Raw genomic sequence first — 17,760 nt, forward strand, 5'->3', positions numbered from 1 at the left:
GCACTGCTTTATGCCATGTCAATCTGTCATAAGACTTCTCAGATCTGTACCAAATTTCACTTTAAAATTTGCTTAGGTCTGTTTTCCTTTCAGTGTACTGAAATTCTCTTTTAGATAATTACTATTCTGTAGGTTATAACCTATACAAGTGATAGCAGTACTTACTCCTTTTTTACTAATTTAATAAGGAATGACAGATAAAGTGCATTCAATTTACCTATTCACTTTATATTAAGAAATGTTTTGGGGGTAGTGAATTTTTTTTTTCCTAGGCTTCAAACACCTTGGCCTTTAATTTGTCAAATCTCAGTCTTAAGTAAATTAGCTAGATTCTGACTGAATTAATTGAACTCAAGGAAGGCTGTGCAAATAGTTGTTCCTATATTTTCTCACGTTATTTCTGTAAGGTCCAAACTGGTGGAAAGCAATTGGATTCTAAATTACTCAGTTACCCTGATAACACCTGTTCTCTGATCACATAAAAATCTCTGTTTCCCTCTACTAACCCTCTGCCTTCCCTTGCCTCATGTCATTTTTACCTCTTGCTTTAGTCATAATCACTCTCTTGTGAATCTTCAACACCTCCTACATTTGACATTGGGTGGCTCCCACATGGGGCGGTTCAGGTTTAGGTGGTGGTAATATTTAAGCCTTGTAGTCCTAAGACCATGGTTTGGTAAGTGCACTGAGAACAGATTCATCACCTATATGTGAATTCCCAGTGATATATAATTTAAAAATTGTTATATTAGAATATGGATTTTTCATTCCATCATAATTATAATCACTCAGCATACAGAAAGTCATGTGAGACATTGGTCACTTCATTCACTCCTTGTTTATCATGAATTTAGAAAAGAGGAGTGAGTTGAATGACTTGAATGTTGAATGTGTGGAGGCCAAAATGATCTGATCACCACTTGAACAGGGGCACAGCTGCCCCTCAGCCCAGGCTGTAGTCCCCGATTTCCCAGCAGTGAGTGTTTGGGTGGTGAAGCCAAGGTTAGCTTCCAACTTTCAGGTTTGTGTGCTCAAACTGCTAAATAACCTCTTTTCCTCTCTTGGGTTCATTCACCAAAGCACTTCTGATTGACACCTTTATTCTATAGACAGGATAACACATTACCTTAGTTCCAAGTCAACTCTTGCTGTTCTGAAAAGTCAACCTTATTTTGTCCATTTGGGCATTTTGTAATTTAACCATCAGGTGGCTACTTTATTTTTCAGATTTCTAAGCTCTTAGGGGGTTCCAACCTGTTTAAATTACAACTTCAGTGTGCACGAGCCATATAACTAGAGTGACATAATGCTGAAATTTAAGTCTTGAGCTTGTTATTTATTTTAGAAATAAAATTGCATATTTAGGAGTGCAATTTGTGCTTTAACATTTAATGATTAGCAATGTATTATAATAAATCATTTATCTAATTAAATGCCTATCTGACCAAATGTGCAAATTCGGGCACTCGAGAGGACATTTATATAAATTCTTACTGTGTTGAGTATAGCTGCCTTGCACATTTTATGATAATGCTATAACGGGAGAAATTCTGGGTAATGTTTTAATCAATCAAATAGTTGGTTTAAAAAATTATTCTTCATATTTAAATCACCTTAGACTGAAGCCACAGCTATAAAGTGCTAATCTTAATTTGTATGGGGCACAGCAGTAATAACATTAAAATGACATTTTTTAATAAACTAACCCAAATCGCCATACCTACATGAGTATTTCCCTTCAAAGTAATTGTACAGGGAGGTTCATTATTTTTGGCCAAATGATACCACAGTTGTTCAAATGGTATTTTAAACTCCTTTCGGAACTGCTTTTAAAGTCATAGGATAAAAATGGGTATCATACCACTTTTCATACCACTGTTATCTTCTATCCCCAAACTGCCTCATCTCTATCTAGTTTTCAAGTCTTAATGATAAGAAATGTTTTCTTCTTCAAAAATATTACCTATAAAGGCAAGCTAAAAACAAACCCTAGAAATCTGACTATAGAACTAAGGTGACCAAAAGCAGAGGGGACAGAGGAGGAGTGAGAACAAATTGGGGGGGTGGGAAACACAATGGACTGTGGAGATAAAGGGTGAGTGCTTTGGTGGTGGGTGTGGTGTAGAGGTGGTGGGTGGGGTGGTAATGACACCTAAAGGGGAAAGATCCTATACCTCTAAAACACAAACAACAATGTAAACCAGTGTTTCCTCAAAAAAAAAAATAATAATGCAATAGTGTGTAAAAAACACTTTGATGTGTTTGAAGTTATAATAAAAATGAAAGGGACTTTTATTTTTTCTGAAGATTTATTTTTATTTATTTATGCATACAAGAACTAGGGTGTAGGCCAGAGGTCCAGGGGGTGAGAGGATTTACCAGAGACACAGTGGGGATCAGAACAGGCAGATCTATTGAAATACACTGCTAAGGGGAGCAATGGGTGAGACAGGAAAGGTCTGCTGTGTCACAGGTGGGTCAGCTCCCTGGCTAGGGATCAAACTAGCATTGTAACTCTGAGACTTAAACCCTTCACTATGAGAGAGGCCCAGAAAGGAACTTTGAAGTAACATTTAAATATCATATATAACCGCAAATGACCAAAAGCTACCATTATTTAGGTTCTTGTGTATATTATAACAAAACAGAGATAATATGAAATCAATTTTGAATAGGAACTTCTTGCTTTTTGAGAGCTATCTGCATTACCTTCTCACAACAGCTTGTTGTAGATCTACACATCTATGGACACCAATTTTCTCTGATATTATAATCAGAGAGGAGAATATGCATAAATCGTTATAGAAGACAAAGTATATTTCCCAGAATACACGGTGTTCGTATCTAATGTATCAACTGGAACTGGCCTCTAACCGCTTAAATTATGATGTTTTAGGGATACTAGGGCTAACTATTGCTTGTGCAGAATGCTTTTTGGCTACATGGAGGAATCTTGTTGTTAGTCCAAGTTTCCTCTATGAATTCTGCTTCCTTGTGTCTGTCACCACTGAAGTAGCAGCACTAGATAGAAAGAAATAAGTGAATACTCTGTCATGTTCCAGTAATTGACTCTGCACTTCTATTTTAGTCACAGGAAGATAAGAACAGAATGGGGTTCTGGAGGTGGGGATAGGTGGGGCTACAAGTAAAAGTGGAAACAGACAATAGATTATTGTTTTCTCAAGGCCTGAAAAACAAAGTAAATGATATTGAATAATAATCCCTGAATCAGTAATAAATCCCTGGGTCATCATAAAATAGACATTAGTATAAACCGAATATGAATGATTAGGTCTAAGATTTTATGGCAGATGAAAAAACAGCACTGCATTTATCATTTGTAGGTAGAATCACTGCTCCTTAAAAATGTTCAAGTCATAATCCCTGAACCTGTGAAAAACTTTACAGATGGAAGTTAAAGATCTTGAGGTGGGAACATTATCCTGAATCGCTCAGTAGAACCAAGGTAATTATGAGAGGTATTAAGGTAAAGAGAGAGGCAGAGGATGCTGAAAAGGATATATGATCATGATTGTTAAAAAGACTCAAAGATTCAGCTGGTCAATGCTGACTTTGAAGGTGGAAGGGACCCATAGGAGTCAAGGAATACAAACTTCTTCTAGCAGCTGGAAAGTACTAGATAACAGATTTTCCCTTAGCATTTCCAGAAAGAAGTGTAGTCCTTCTGACAACCTGATGGTAGTCAAATCAGATCCATTTATATTTCTGTCTGTCAGATTGTAAGACAATAAATTTATGTTGTCATGAGACATTAATTTTGTGTTAATTTATCACAACAACAGGAGAATAATACACTGATGTGAGAGCATCTGCCCCCCAGTCATTCCTTCCTTATCACCATTCTGGACTTGGGCATTTTGAACCCTGGGAATAGTACTATTTTCAAATGATTTTTTATGTGGTTGGCTAAGATTTTTAAAACATTCATGGAATGAATTCATCTGAAGTAAAAACTAAATTAGAAAGCAGTGTGTTTAAAAATATATTTATTAACTCATTTAAAAGACATTATAGTGGGAGTGAACTAAATTGCAGTTTTCCCCCAAGAGTTAGTTCTGTTTTCATTAATTTTAATGTGACAGTATACTTCCCAACACATCTGTAACTATGTTAAAAATTATCCTTAAAAGTTGTCCAGATAATTTATCAGAACTAAAATACTGTTATGGTTAATGTTATTAGAGATTAATGGGCCATCTGCTCAGATTTGGAGGCATTATTTTTCATACAGAGATCTTTATATCAAGGGTATCATTTTGAAAGAATTTGATAGGTGATTTTTAATGCAGTGCTAAAAATATGGGGCATATATCAACATAGAGGTAGTACAATGATATAAAAATTCTCATAAGAAAATAAAATTGTTAAGCTATAACAATTATAAAATATTAAAAGGAATTCTACACTAAATTATAGCATGATTATATTTCAATCATATATATTTTGGGAATTATAACACATGTAATGATCAGAAATTATAAAATTAATTTTATTTTAAAAAATGCCTTTCTATATGGTAGTTATTTAACTATCATTGATTGGCAAGACATTAAAAAAAATTAGCTGAATCACAGATGATTAGAGACATGCTTCTTGTTCTTCAATTATTGTCATCATGAAAAGAGGAAGGAGGCCCCAAGGAGTGAATCATGGAAAGAGGAAGGAGTGCCACTGTGTGCTCTTCCTATTCAAAGATTTTTATCTGCCTTACCTGCCTACTGATGTCAAATGGAAAACTAGACTAGGATTTGACTTTTATTATATACCTTTTTTGTTGTAGTTGATTTTATTACCTATTGATTCTCACTGATGTCACAAGCGATTCATCTACAAGGTCCTTATTACATAAATAATTATTATATAACTACCCAGAGTTCTGAGGTTTTGCAGGGAAACAAAAAAAAAAAGAAATTGATATAATAAAATAGTAACTAATGGATAGATGACTCATGAAATTAGTTTGCATTTCAGTAAAATCGAGTTAACACAACAAATTGAACCTGTATGTTGTTAATAACTATCAAACACAGAAAATACTGAAAATATAAAACAAATATAATGCTAAACCATTGCAACAGTACTTCAAATGAAAATGGTAGGGACAGAAGGAATGAAAAGAAATCCCTGGGATAACCAGTGATTACCTGTAAAATTATTTAACTTCATGGTTGTACTGTCAGGTACAACTGAAGTGAAATATATAGTATGTATTTTTTTTGATAAATACCCCCCAAATTTCTCCCCTTCTAATCAATTCCCCCCCTCCAATCAATTCTGATTCTTTGTTTTGGATATTAGAACAATTATAGTTTTGTTTTGCTAAGTATAAGCAAATGAAATAAACTTTCACAGTTTTTAGTTCGAGAAGTCCCACCTATATTTAACTATAATATCAGGATACCTTTGGTGCTATTTAAGTAGATTCATTTAAAATCCCTTTATTCTAGAATTAATTATGCTTTGATAAGAGCTTCTTGTAAATGCATCTCATTTTACAAATATGAAAGCTGCAGCCTTGCTGAGTTTATGTTACTTACCCAAGATTGCATTTTAAATAAGTTTTAAGAGCTCAAGTTCTTCCCCACAAACTGCATCCCTGCCAGTACCCATATGGGCTGGGAGATACCATATTGGTTGGTTTACATGAACTTTCTTTTTGATTAGTTACAGACACTGTTATGTTTGGATAGCCAATGAGTTACCGATGCCATGATTATTACAGATGAAATTCACTACTCCTGATTCTACTTCCTGAAAGAAAAGTTGACTCGATATAGACTGGTCTGTCTTCCTTCTCTATGTTTAACCATACTGACTTCTTATAGTCACCTACACCTTCACATAGAGCACCTATGCTGCTCTATGATATGAGGTGAGGGAGTGATTTTCTTTAGACTTACTTCTACCATTCACATGTGATGCTTTTATAAATTTCACTAAATTTTTGAATATTTTAATTGGAAGGAATGTTGAAGAACATTTTAGTTCAAAACCAATCCTCATTTTGTGTATGAGCAATTTTACATTTAAAAATTTTAAGTGTTATATTTAAATGAGTCTTTAATATAGAGTAAACAGCATATAATTTACTCCTAACTATACCTCTATTATTATCACTATTTGACAGATGAAAAAAATAAGTGCTCCAGTGACTTTCTCAGGGTCACCCACCTCATCATTAGCAAATAGGATATGAGCTTTGACAGAATTTTAGAGCTAAAAACCTACTTCATTGATTGCCTACAGAATACATTTCCTACAGAGATGAAAACAGTACTTGGATTGTTCAAATTCACACAGCTGATTAACAGCCTCACTAGGGCCAGAACACAGTGTTTGTAAACAAAATACCTTAATGCCAAAGACTGAGACGTATTTTGGAGTAAATAATATCAGAACACAAGAATGATACTGCAAATTTATTGTCTCAAAAGTCCTGAGAAAAGGGGCCTCCCTGGTGGGGCAGGGGTTAAAGAACATATAACACTATCAAGCTATTTCCAGCCACTGCAACACTAATTCGATTTCCTCTCCAGCCAGGGAGCTAACTCATGTAGCAAAGCAGAACATCCCTGTCTAGCCCGCTGCTCCCCTCAGCAGTGTATTTCAGTCAATTGCTTGTTCTGCTTCCCACTCTCTCTGGTGAATTCTCTCACCCCCTGCACCTCTGGCTTATACCCCAGTTCTTTTATGCATAAATAAATGCATCTTTAAAAAAATCCTGAGAAGGGTCAAAATAGAAAAAAAAAAATAGTCAAACAACATTAAGAAGAGTAGACAGTTTCCCAAAACGACCTGTCTTTCCTGAGTCATATACATCTTTTCATTATTGCAAAGAGCTGGCTTAAAGATAAAAAGCAGGGGAATGCTCTACCTGGAAAAGGCTATTGCTGTGTTGTCCAACACAGTAAATAATGTAAGATGACACAAGGTTATTGATTATTTGAAATTGGACTAGTTCAAATTGATAAGTGCTACGAGTGTAAAACATCTTGAATTTGAAAGACTTACAAGGAAAAGTAAAATATGTTATTAATTATTGTGTCGATTGCAAACTTAAATGACATTTTTAGTAAAATAAATTTTATCTATTTTTTCTGCTTTTTATTTTTTTTAAGATTTATTTATTTATTTATTTATTTTTTATACAATAGCTGGGATACAGGCCAGAGGCGCGGGAGGGTGAGAGGATTCACCAGAGATAGAGTGGGGAACAGAACAGGCAGATAGACCGAAAGCACTGCTGAGGGGAGCAGCGAGCACAACAGGAGAGATCTGCTGCACCATGTGGGAATCACCCTGGCCGGCTGGGAATCGAACCTGTGCTGCAGAGGCTGTGGCCAGTTTCACAGCACTGTGCTCAACGCACTGCGCCACCAGGGAGGCACCTTTTTCTGCTTTTTAATGTGACTACCAGAAAATTTAAAACTGTATGTAGCTTGCTTTATATTTCTTTAGAATGTGAGATAACAGAGTGAATATTTAAATCAGAAATAGAATATTTGCCTGTTTTTATTTTGAAGTTTAGAGGATACATATTGAATAGTATAGCTGCCCTTTAAGGAAAATTGTAACTTACTATAAAAAGCTAGATTGTAGCATACTATCATTTCAGTAATATTATTTTTGTTATTTTAAGACTAGTTTTATTAATATCTTATGGATTATCAAACAATTGGTTAGCCTGTTATTAAGTATATACAAGCTGAGCAGTTATTATAGTTATTTACATATGACTTTTCAAATCTCTTAAGCAGATGCAAAAAAAATATATAGGGTTTCATTTACCTCAGTGGGACATCCATTTAAACTGATTAATAGGTATATCAAGGAATACTCAATTTCACTAGTAAGTAATTAAGTAGAAATTAAAATTGTATACGATAGCCCACCTTAAAAAGTTTGGTAATATCTAATGTTATTCTGGTTATGGATTGCTGAGGAGCTTGTAAATTGGTTTAAATTTTATGGAGTGAAAGTTCACAGTAGATATAAAAGTTTAAGGAATTCTCTATAGTAACTGAGACATAATATTGAGAAGAAATGAACCAATAATCATTGAGCACATAATATTGAAAGATAAGTACTAATAAATAAAATAAAAAAGAAAAATGAACCAGGGTCATCCCTGAAAGGTTCGGCGTGGTAAAGGAGAGCCAGGCCAGGCTTTCTCAAAGGAAGGGAAAATTTATTGCCCCCAGGCAGAATTCACAGACCCAAGGTGGGGGGTCAGGCTTTTATAGGGTGAGGAGAGGTCAGGTGGGAAACTGGGTTCCTTTGGCGGGTGGGGGGATGTTTGTAGGGTTCGAAGAAAGGATTTGTAGGGCATGGGGAAGGTTCTTTGCCTGAGAAAAGATTTGGGAGGGGGTTCATTGTCTGAATTCTCTAGGCAGGCTTCTGCATTCCTGTCCTCAGGTGGGCTTCCTGGTGGGCTTTTGCATTCCTGTCTCCTGCATTAAACTTTCAATCCCAAGTCTGGGTAATAACCAGAAAAAGAGTTGTTGAAGGTCTGGAACTAGGCATGTTCCTAAAATGCCCGGGAAGTGGGAACATGCCAATATGACCACAACTGAGAAGTGAATCCACAATGGAAAGCCACTTCTGGGATAGTCAGTCAACCCATCACTGCTTAACAAAATTTTTGCCAATCAGAATTTCACTGACTGAAAACCTCATTTGCATAGAGAAGGGCTTGCCCACTCCTTCTGTCTATATAAGTGCACTTCCTTCAGAACATCTGGAATATTCAGCTCAACTGCTCCTTGAGTCTGAGCCTCTGGACTGCCGTGCTGAGTTTGAATAAATGTTTACTGTAATGCTTGAGCTGTAACGTGAGAGCTGAGATACTTCTGTACTACTCAAGCTGTAGAGCGAGAGTTGTGACACTACTGCTATGAGGAGAGCTAAAACACTAGAGTTTGTAACCTGGTCCCATAATTTAACCAGACTTCAGTATAGCAGATAATAAATTCATTGTGATAACTTACTCAGTGGACAGGAACACAAATCCTAGACCCAGGCTGCCTGTGTTAGACATCAGGGTCTTCTAATTATTTTCTGTGTGATGTACAATTTGTACTTATTCTTAATACTTAAAAAAGAGTATAAAATTGAAGCAAGCAAACTACTTAGCACATAAAGCTATCTTGAGTAAAAAGTTAATAGTGTTAAGTTTTGGGGACAGTACCTAATGCATAAATTACACGTATAATTTTAATTCAATAAAAAGTAATTGCTAAGGTATATGCACATTTAAAATCAGATAATACTGAATGTAACATAAAAATTGGTATATCCATATACCAACTGGCATATCCATACTATGGAACCATATACAGCCATTAAAATGATGTTAATCTATATTTACTGATGCATATGATTGAGTTATCTGATTGAGATGTTTATGGAGAAAAGCAAGTTATTTAACAGTGTAGTGAGGTAGCATTTTATTTTATGTATCCGCAGAGAAAAATGACTGGAAACATGTTGTGGCACAAAAGATAACACCCTGTATCCATCTAGGATCATCAAACAAGTATTAAACTGACTGACAAGAGAAAAAGCCAAAAGAAGTTTAATAGTAACATGTATACCTCCTGTATAAATGGGAGATGCCCAGCATAAATGTGCAACTTGTCCGCACGGCTTCACATGCCATCTTAAATAGTTTAGCTAAGAGGTTGGGGGAAAAAGGCATGGCAGTTGGAGAGTCTTCTGGGAGACTCTGGGTGACTCAAAGCAGAAGTATATAGATTAAGATCTGCTCCTCCACTGAAAAGAGATACAAAGATTATTCTCCTGGAAGAGTGAGAGAACTACCTTTTAGGAGAGAGCTTCTCCTTTATGCATGTAAATATATTTCACAAAAGTTAGAGCTCCACCTAGCCTTAAGAGCCCCTCCCATTTGCTTCCCTACACTGTGAACATGATTCCTTTGAAAATGAAATTTTGCTTTATAAAATTTTTCTTGCGTTTATTCTTCAACAGGATGTCATTATGCTTGAAACCAAAATTGTATGTTACAACATAAGTCAAAAATCCTTTCTTCAGCAATGAATTGTGCACTTTGAGTCAGCAGATGTTTAAGTGCATTACTACTTTTAGTTTTCTTTTAATAGAAGAGGATTAGTTGGTTGATCTACTAACTAGATGAATTCATTACAATCCACCCTACCCAGGGTCTCTAGGAAAAAGAAACAAGTTGCTACAAGTGCAGCAGAACCAAGGGACACAGGTGGATGGGCTGTAGCTAATTAGACTATTCTGGACCATGAATTTTCCACGGTACAAGGCTTCAGAAATACCCAGCGCCCTATTGCCTTGAGACATGAACTTGCATAAGCAAGCTGTTATTCTTTATAAATAACAGTAGTATAATGTATTTCTAAAATTGGCAATAGTAGTTAACAAGAATATTATTCAGCTCTCAAGAAAGCTTCTTATCACATAATACAGAAAGGAGAAAAAGAAGCTATATTGTAAAGGAAATTTTAAACTATAATGTGTAAGAGTTAGAATTATGACCTGGAACTGGGATGTATAAGTAGGAATCATATTTTTATTTGCTAAATGATTGAATAAAGTATTTTAATTTTCATAACCTAAGAGGTAATGAAACATGATTTTTAAAATAAATATGAAAGATATTTCAAATTCAACATTGCAAAACAAATAGCTAGACGTGAGGAAATCAGATAAGAGGTTTTAGATTTTAGAATATGGAAGTTTGATAAAAACACATAATTTGTTTTTAGAATATTGCGTAGGAAAAATAGAAGAAAGCAGTATCAGTGCCCCATCCAACTGCCTCAGTCCTAGCATTTTGGAAAGATAAGGATGTTGTCCCTATAGTCATCAGTTTCTATGCCTAATGATTTTTCTGCAACACTGGTATGGAAATGATAGGAAATTACCATCCCTATGTATCAACCCTCAGGCATTGACTTCAGGATACTGGTGTATAATTACCCTGGCCTCCATGATCCAAGTGGCATCAGTTTCTGAAGTGTTTTCCATCTTTTCCAGAGTTTTATCCTGGGGAGTTAAGCCCGAATCACCTTTCTAGTACTCACAGTAATCATTCTTGACTTACCGCCTTTCTTCCATGAATTATTTACATTTCCCCCACCCCTTTACCACTGCCTTACTTCTGTGTCCTGGTCTTGAACCTATTATTGTTACAGGGCAGCTCCAGTGGGAAAGGGGTGACCTGGGTGTGAGTCCTCACCCGCAAACTTATGAACATGGGAAAAGACCCAAAGGTGGACACACAGAAAAATTTACAAGAGAGCTTTATTTGCAAGGGGAATGAGAAGAGGGAGAACAGAGAGGAGAGAGGAGGGAGAACAGAGAAAGAGAGACAGAGAGATTGATTCACTCATCAGGGTGGTCAGAGCTGAGACCAGGGGGGCAGTAGAGGGACAGAGTTTAATCCTTATTCCAACAGTACCAGGGTTTCTCTTTGGGGACCAGAATGAGGTGACAGCATACCTGTAGGAGATGAGGTGGGTCTTTACCTCATTCATTCAAAATCGCGGATTTGCTTCCTAAGTCTTTATAACATAGATGTGAGTGGGCATGAAACATGAATGTATTTTATAATAAATAAGTAATTCAAGTAAGTAGATAATTGACTTCTTTCTACATCTAAACATGGTAGCACTGTAAGAACTAAAATTAGTGAGACACATCTCTACTTTAAAGAAAACTGAAGCTCAATGTTGGGAGAGAAAGTAAATGCCATCCCATATGATTATAAAATAAAGTGGGTAAATCAAATAATTGTTCCTATTAGATTTTAGACTTTAATGTGACTAGAATTTTTCTCAAAAGTTAATCTTAAGCCATCCTTTTGTTTAGAAGCTAGATGGATTGTATCTGAGATTATAGGGGGAGAAAGCAAAATGTGGTTACATATATTTAGGTAAAGAAAAACAGTAGAAAGTCACTTGCATTTAATTTTAATTACTATAATTAATTATATGGTCACAATGCATTATGATAAAATTAAATAATTAAACATGTTAATTAACCATTCCCAAACAAAATCTAACATTTGTTTTCTTTTCTACATATTCAGTTTTTGGCCCTTTGGTTGTGATACAAGTTCTGTAAATTATTTAGAGCAGTGTGAGATGAGTAACTTTTCCAATAAGAGAAGAGATAAAAATAGAGCTTTCTACTTGATGAGATCTGAATAGATTCACAGTTTTAGTAGTTTCTTTCCATTCATGTAATTAATGCTACTTGATAGAACTGTGGACAGGAGCACACTATGTTACAATCTCTTTCATGGACCTGTCTGTCTGTCCATCTTTCTGTCTGTCTATATATCTACCTACCTACCTACCTACCTGCCTATCAGTGAAGAACCCAAAGCTCGCCTGTGCAATTTAGACCCCAGAACTAGGACTTAGAAATCTTAAGATATTATACTAATTTCTCCATGTGTCTTTGTTAGCATTTTCTGTTTATAAAAGATGGAAAACAAACTGATGTGCTTCAGACTCCAGACACAGCTGGACATTTAAATAATGCTCTCTGGACTCACTCTTATACCATCCCTTGATTCTCTGTCGGTTCCATTCTCAACATGCTCTCCTTGTATAGAAAAATGACGGTGATCAGTGACTCTAGATGTACCAGTTTGTTAGACTCAGATCTAGCAAACGGTGAATGAGGTTTTCTCTGAAGAGCTTCACAGAAGTCCCACAATAAGTATCACTGTCTCTAATGTCCTGATTGTTTCATCTCATTATTTCTGAGTTACTCTAATATCCACTCACGTCCTGGAAACTGGTTATTAGGGAATTTCCCAAGGAGTATCCTGGAGCTGTTAATAGAACTTAATGAATGAATGTCAAGCAAGCAAAAACCAAAAATGATCACTATGCTCACTGACTTAAAGAAAATACTCGGACACATGCCATGATAAGCAAAATGAAGTTAGTAAGATCAGTGGTTCAAAGACATAGATCAGGAAGGAATCTGTCGACTATAGCCCCAGGACCAAATGATCCCCCATCTGTTACTGTAAATAAAGTTTTATTGAAACACAGCCAAGCTCATTTCTATATTGTGTCTGCCTACGTTTGCATTATGAAAACAGAGCTGAATAATATCAATGGAGACAGTGTGATTCTTAAGCCTAAATAATTAGGCTTTTTACATAAAAAGTGTAGTGACTCCTGAAATAGAGATTTTTAAGAGAAAAAAATAGAATTAAGTGATTACACTTCATAGAGCAAGTAAAATTCCTACAAGCATCAGTTTTTAAAGCAACAAAACAGATACTGTTTCAAACATGTTCTGGTAGGTAATTTCTTGGATCATCTGCTTCAGTAGTTTAAGAAACATTGCTGTGGTTGCAGCAGAATCTGCTGAGTGAGATTCTGCTCTCACATACCTTTTGGGTTATTCAGTGCCTATTTTTAGAGGTTTTGAACCAGGCTTTACTGACTTGAAATTTATCTTTTCTTTGTAGTTGTACTTTGGTTGTATTTCATATTTTGAAAGGTTTGCAAGATGCTTGGCTAAGTTTGTACATATAATATCTATCAATCTACCTATAATGAATTATTGTGATACAGAGATACATTTTTTTCTGAACATCTATTCATCTGTCCATATGAATTTAAAATGTAACAAAAATCCATTATCTCTCTACCTCCCTGAATCCCACCTAATTAGAGAACATTTAATAATGTTATGATTTTTTTTTTGTAAGTGGCTCATCTATAGAAGATACTTAGACTGCAGATATTTTGTTATGTAATATCTCAAGATCAGCATTTGGCAACATTGTAATAGGAGCATCTTTGCTGTGCTTTAATTCAATTCTAAAACTGAACCTAAGAGAAGTTTTTAAGTGGGGAAGTAGCTGTCATGTTCGTATATTATTTTTTTAATTGCTGTTTATTTTTTCCCATTAAAATCTACCCTAAAATAATGGCTATTTTGAAAAGAATATTTGTATAATCCTCCTCCTTTCTGTAGGAGGTGAATTCAGACATTTCCTTGGCAGAATATGTTTCAGACTTCTCTAATCATATGATTTTATCTCTCTACGGCAAGAGAATTAGTGGCTTGTGTTACCCAATAATATAATTACAGAAAAATTTAAGTGGTTAGGTATTTCCTCTGTGGTGAAATGGGAGATGCAACCAAATAGATTTATCCTACAGAGCCTCTAGAATTTTATCTGTGTGAGCCAAGAAAATGAGCCTCAAGAAAAGATGAGAGAATAACAACTGAATGTTTCCAATGTTCATTTGAAAATACACAATCCCCTTAACATGCTTTGTAAGCAATTTCAAGAGTTTTTGGAACGATACCACCAGTTTACTTTAAATGCAAGTGATGTGGCTGATTGGTTGAAAGTGATACTATAATTTTGAAGCAAATATTTAAATCAAGAACCCTTGAATTTGACACAGTAAATGATTTATTATTGTCTAAAGCAGCTCTTTTTAATAGAAATGTAATGAGAACCACATTTGTAATTTAAAATTCCCCAGTAGTTATATATATATAAAGAAAGAGGTTAAATTCACTTCAAAAATAAATTTAATGGCAACCGTAACTGATAATGCTATGTTATTGGAATCTGTTAAGGGTGGAACTTAAATATCCTCTTCAGAACAAAACAACGCAAATATATATATATTATATATATATATAATATATATATGGTGATTTATTATTTAAGTATTAACTCTACAGGGAGGATCCTTTCAAATATATATATCTATATCTAACCGTCAAATTGTATACCTTAAATATTTTATAATTTTATTTGCCAACTGAATCTTAAAGTTGAGCATACAATGATTTAATGCAATATGTCAATAAGTCCTCATTTAAAAACATAACAGTATAGCAGTATATATTATGTTCTGTTTTATTCTAAGTATTTGGAATGTGGTGTCTAGTTTACATTAACAGTATATCTAAATCTAGATGTTAAATTTTCATCCCTATATCTGTTTTTTTTTCCTTTTGTTTTAAAGTTCATGAGCTTTGAAATTGGAAAAGGAGAATCACACACTCATCTTGTTGCTAACATATTTTGAATATCCAAACACTATAATGTGTTTGGTTTTTATACATATTTAAGTTAATAAGATGCTTTTTTAATAGTTAGTTCTTCAGTCTTACCGTCCATGATTCAGATACTCAGTAGCCTCATGTGACTACTGGCCCCCATGGACAGTGTAGGCTTAGGATATTACTTAGTCATCAGCTCAAGGATTTTAAATATTTGTCATTGATTTGCTTATAATAACAAAATGTGTTCAGTGTGCCAATTGTAACATTATAAATGAATATCCACACTAAAAATGAACTCTGGGCATTTGAGTTTTTTGTAACTCTGGATTTACACTAGGTCACCTTGTTTCCAAGTAGTAGTGTTGCACCACAGCTGCATTTGGGGTGTCTTTAACACCCCAAATAGCTGTGTTCAGAGATAGATGGGCTACATGTTTTATCATTGACATATAAGATTGAATTAGTTTAAGGTACACAACATAATGATTCATGTGTATATTGTGAAATGATTATCACAATTAGGTTAGTTATGATTCATCACTATACAGTCACAAATTTTTTTTCTTGTGATGATAACTTTTAAGATTTACTCTGAGCAATTTACAAATACACAATGTGGCATTGTTAACTATAAATGCCAAGCTATTTATTGCATCCTCAGAACTTATTTATCTTAGAACTGGAAGTTTCTATCTTTAGACAATCTTTTTTTTTTTAAGATTTATTTATTTATACAAACACTGGGTACAGTCAGAAATGCAGGAGGGTGAGAGAATTCACCAGAGCCAGAGCAGGGAACAGAGCAGGCAGACTGACGGAGGACACTGCTGAAGGGAGCAGCAGGCACAGCAGGAGAGGTCTGCACGCCATGTGGGACCCTTGCCCGGCGGCTGGGGATCGAATAGGCGCTGCAGAGGCTGCTGGCAGCTTCGCAACCCAGTGCTCAACCACTGTGCCACCGGGAAGGTCCTATTTGTAGACAATCTTACCCCATATATTTTACTAATTAATTTTTTGGAGAAACGTTTCTCTGAGGTGTATCGTTCTCTTTTTCCAAATACTAAAAATATAATAATTTCATACAGAATTTTGGTGATATTTCCTCTCTGAAGCTTCCTGAGCCTTGACTGTAGAGTGATCTTCAGTAACAGGCAGAGATTCTGGGTCTTTAGAATCAACCTCAGAAAATTTCACATAGGAGAGAAGTCCCAAATCTTTCCCAGTTCTATTCCCAGTCAGAGAATCCTATAATGAATATGAGTTAATGTGACATCAAGAAAGCAATCTTAATTCTACTTCTGTGGAAATGTTAACATATATATGAAATATACCTTAATGGCTGTTTGGTTTATGTTGACTTCCTGAAGTTCTATGGTAGGAAAAAGTTTCTAAGGAACTAATGCATCACTTGTTAATTCTTACAGTTTAAAAAAAATAAAGTAAATCCAAGTTTATTTCCTGCTCCAGTGTAGATGAGTTGGCCCATCTTAAAATAGATAATCTAAACAAATTTATTTCTTCTCTTAAAAAAAAAAAGCAATTCATTAACAACATTACAAGAATGTCAAGAAACTATTTTTATTACAGGTTAAGACGATTTAAAGACCTGAACCATTGTTACAACAGTTCAGCAACATAGCCAGGAAAAGAAGTTATGCCAAGTGTATATATTCCCCCCCCCATTTCAAATGCACTGAGAGCCCAGCTAGTTTTAATAAAAGAATACCAAGCAACTTTCAAGGTCTGAATTTTGTAGATGAAAGTTCTGTACTTAAAAAAATATATATTTGCAGACAAAGAAGGTGTATATCTCAACTCTCAACTTTTTTTTTAAATAAATTTTATTTTTATATTCCCCATACAATTGCAACCCCCTTATTTTGACCCCAATCCTCCCCTCCCCACCCCCCACCCCCCTAGAGTGTCTCTGGTTCATAGTTTTTTGTTGATTTTGATTTTCACTTTCTTATAGTTATTCATTTTCCTGGTCCCTTATTTAAGTTTTCTAGATTCCTGCTATGAGTGAGACCATCTGGTATTTTTCTTTTTCTTTCTGGCTTATATTGCTGAGCATTATAAGCGCCATCCATGTTGCTGAAAATTGCATGTGTTTATCTTTTTTGAATGCTGAGTAATATTCCATGGTGTATATGTACCACATCTTCTTGATCCAGTCATCTATTTTTGGGCATTTGGGTTGTTTCCAAAGCTTAGCTATTGTAAACAGGGCTGCTATAAACATAGGGGTGTAGGTGCTCTTTGGAATTGATGTTTCTGTGTCCTTTGGGTAAATACCTAGGAGTGGAATAGCTAGATCATATGGAAGCTCTATGTTTAGTAGGTCCAGAAATCTCCACACAGCTCTCCATAGTGGTTGGACCAGTTTGCACTGCCATCAACAGTGCAGAAGAGTTCCTTTTTCTCCACATTCTTGCCAACATTTGTTGTTGCTAGTTTTTTTAATATGTGCCATTCTCACTGGTGTGAGATGGTATCTCATGGTAGTTTTGATTCGCATTTCCCTGATGACAAGTGATGTTGAACATTTTTTCATATGCCTGTTGGCCATTTGCATTTCCTCTTCAGAGAAGTTTCTTTTTAGCTCTTCTGCCCATTTTTTGAATGGATTATTCTCTTTGTTGTTGTTGAGTCTCATCAGCTCTTTGCAGATTTTTGTGATCAGTCCTTTAT

General features: G+C 35.1%; 1 protein-coding gene across 2 annotated transcripts in view; it reads left to right on the top strand.

Moving 5' to 3' along the window:
• The window catches only part of EDIL3 (EGF like repeats and discoidin domains 3), a gene marked incomplete at both ends in the record, with an annotated part of 384,944 nt that overhangs the window by 21,878 nt on the left and 345,306 nt on the right, over window positions 1-17,760 (top strand). The window lies entirely within an intron of this gene.

The sequence above is a fragment of the Talpa europaea genome (assembly GCF_964194135.1).
Source record: "Talpa europaea genome assembly, chromosome: 5".
NCBI classification, from domain to species: domain Eukaryota; kingdom Metazoa; phylum Chordata; class Mammalia; order Eulipotyphla; family Talpidae; genus Talpa; species Talpa europaea.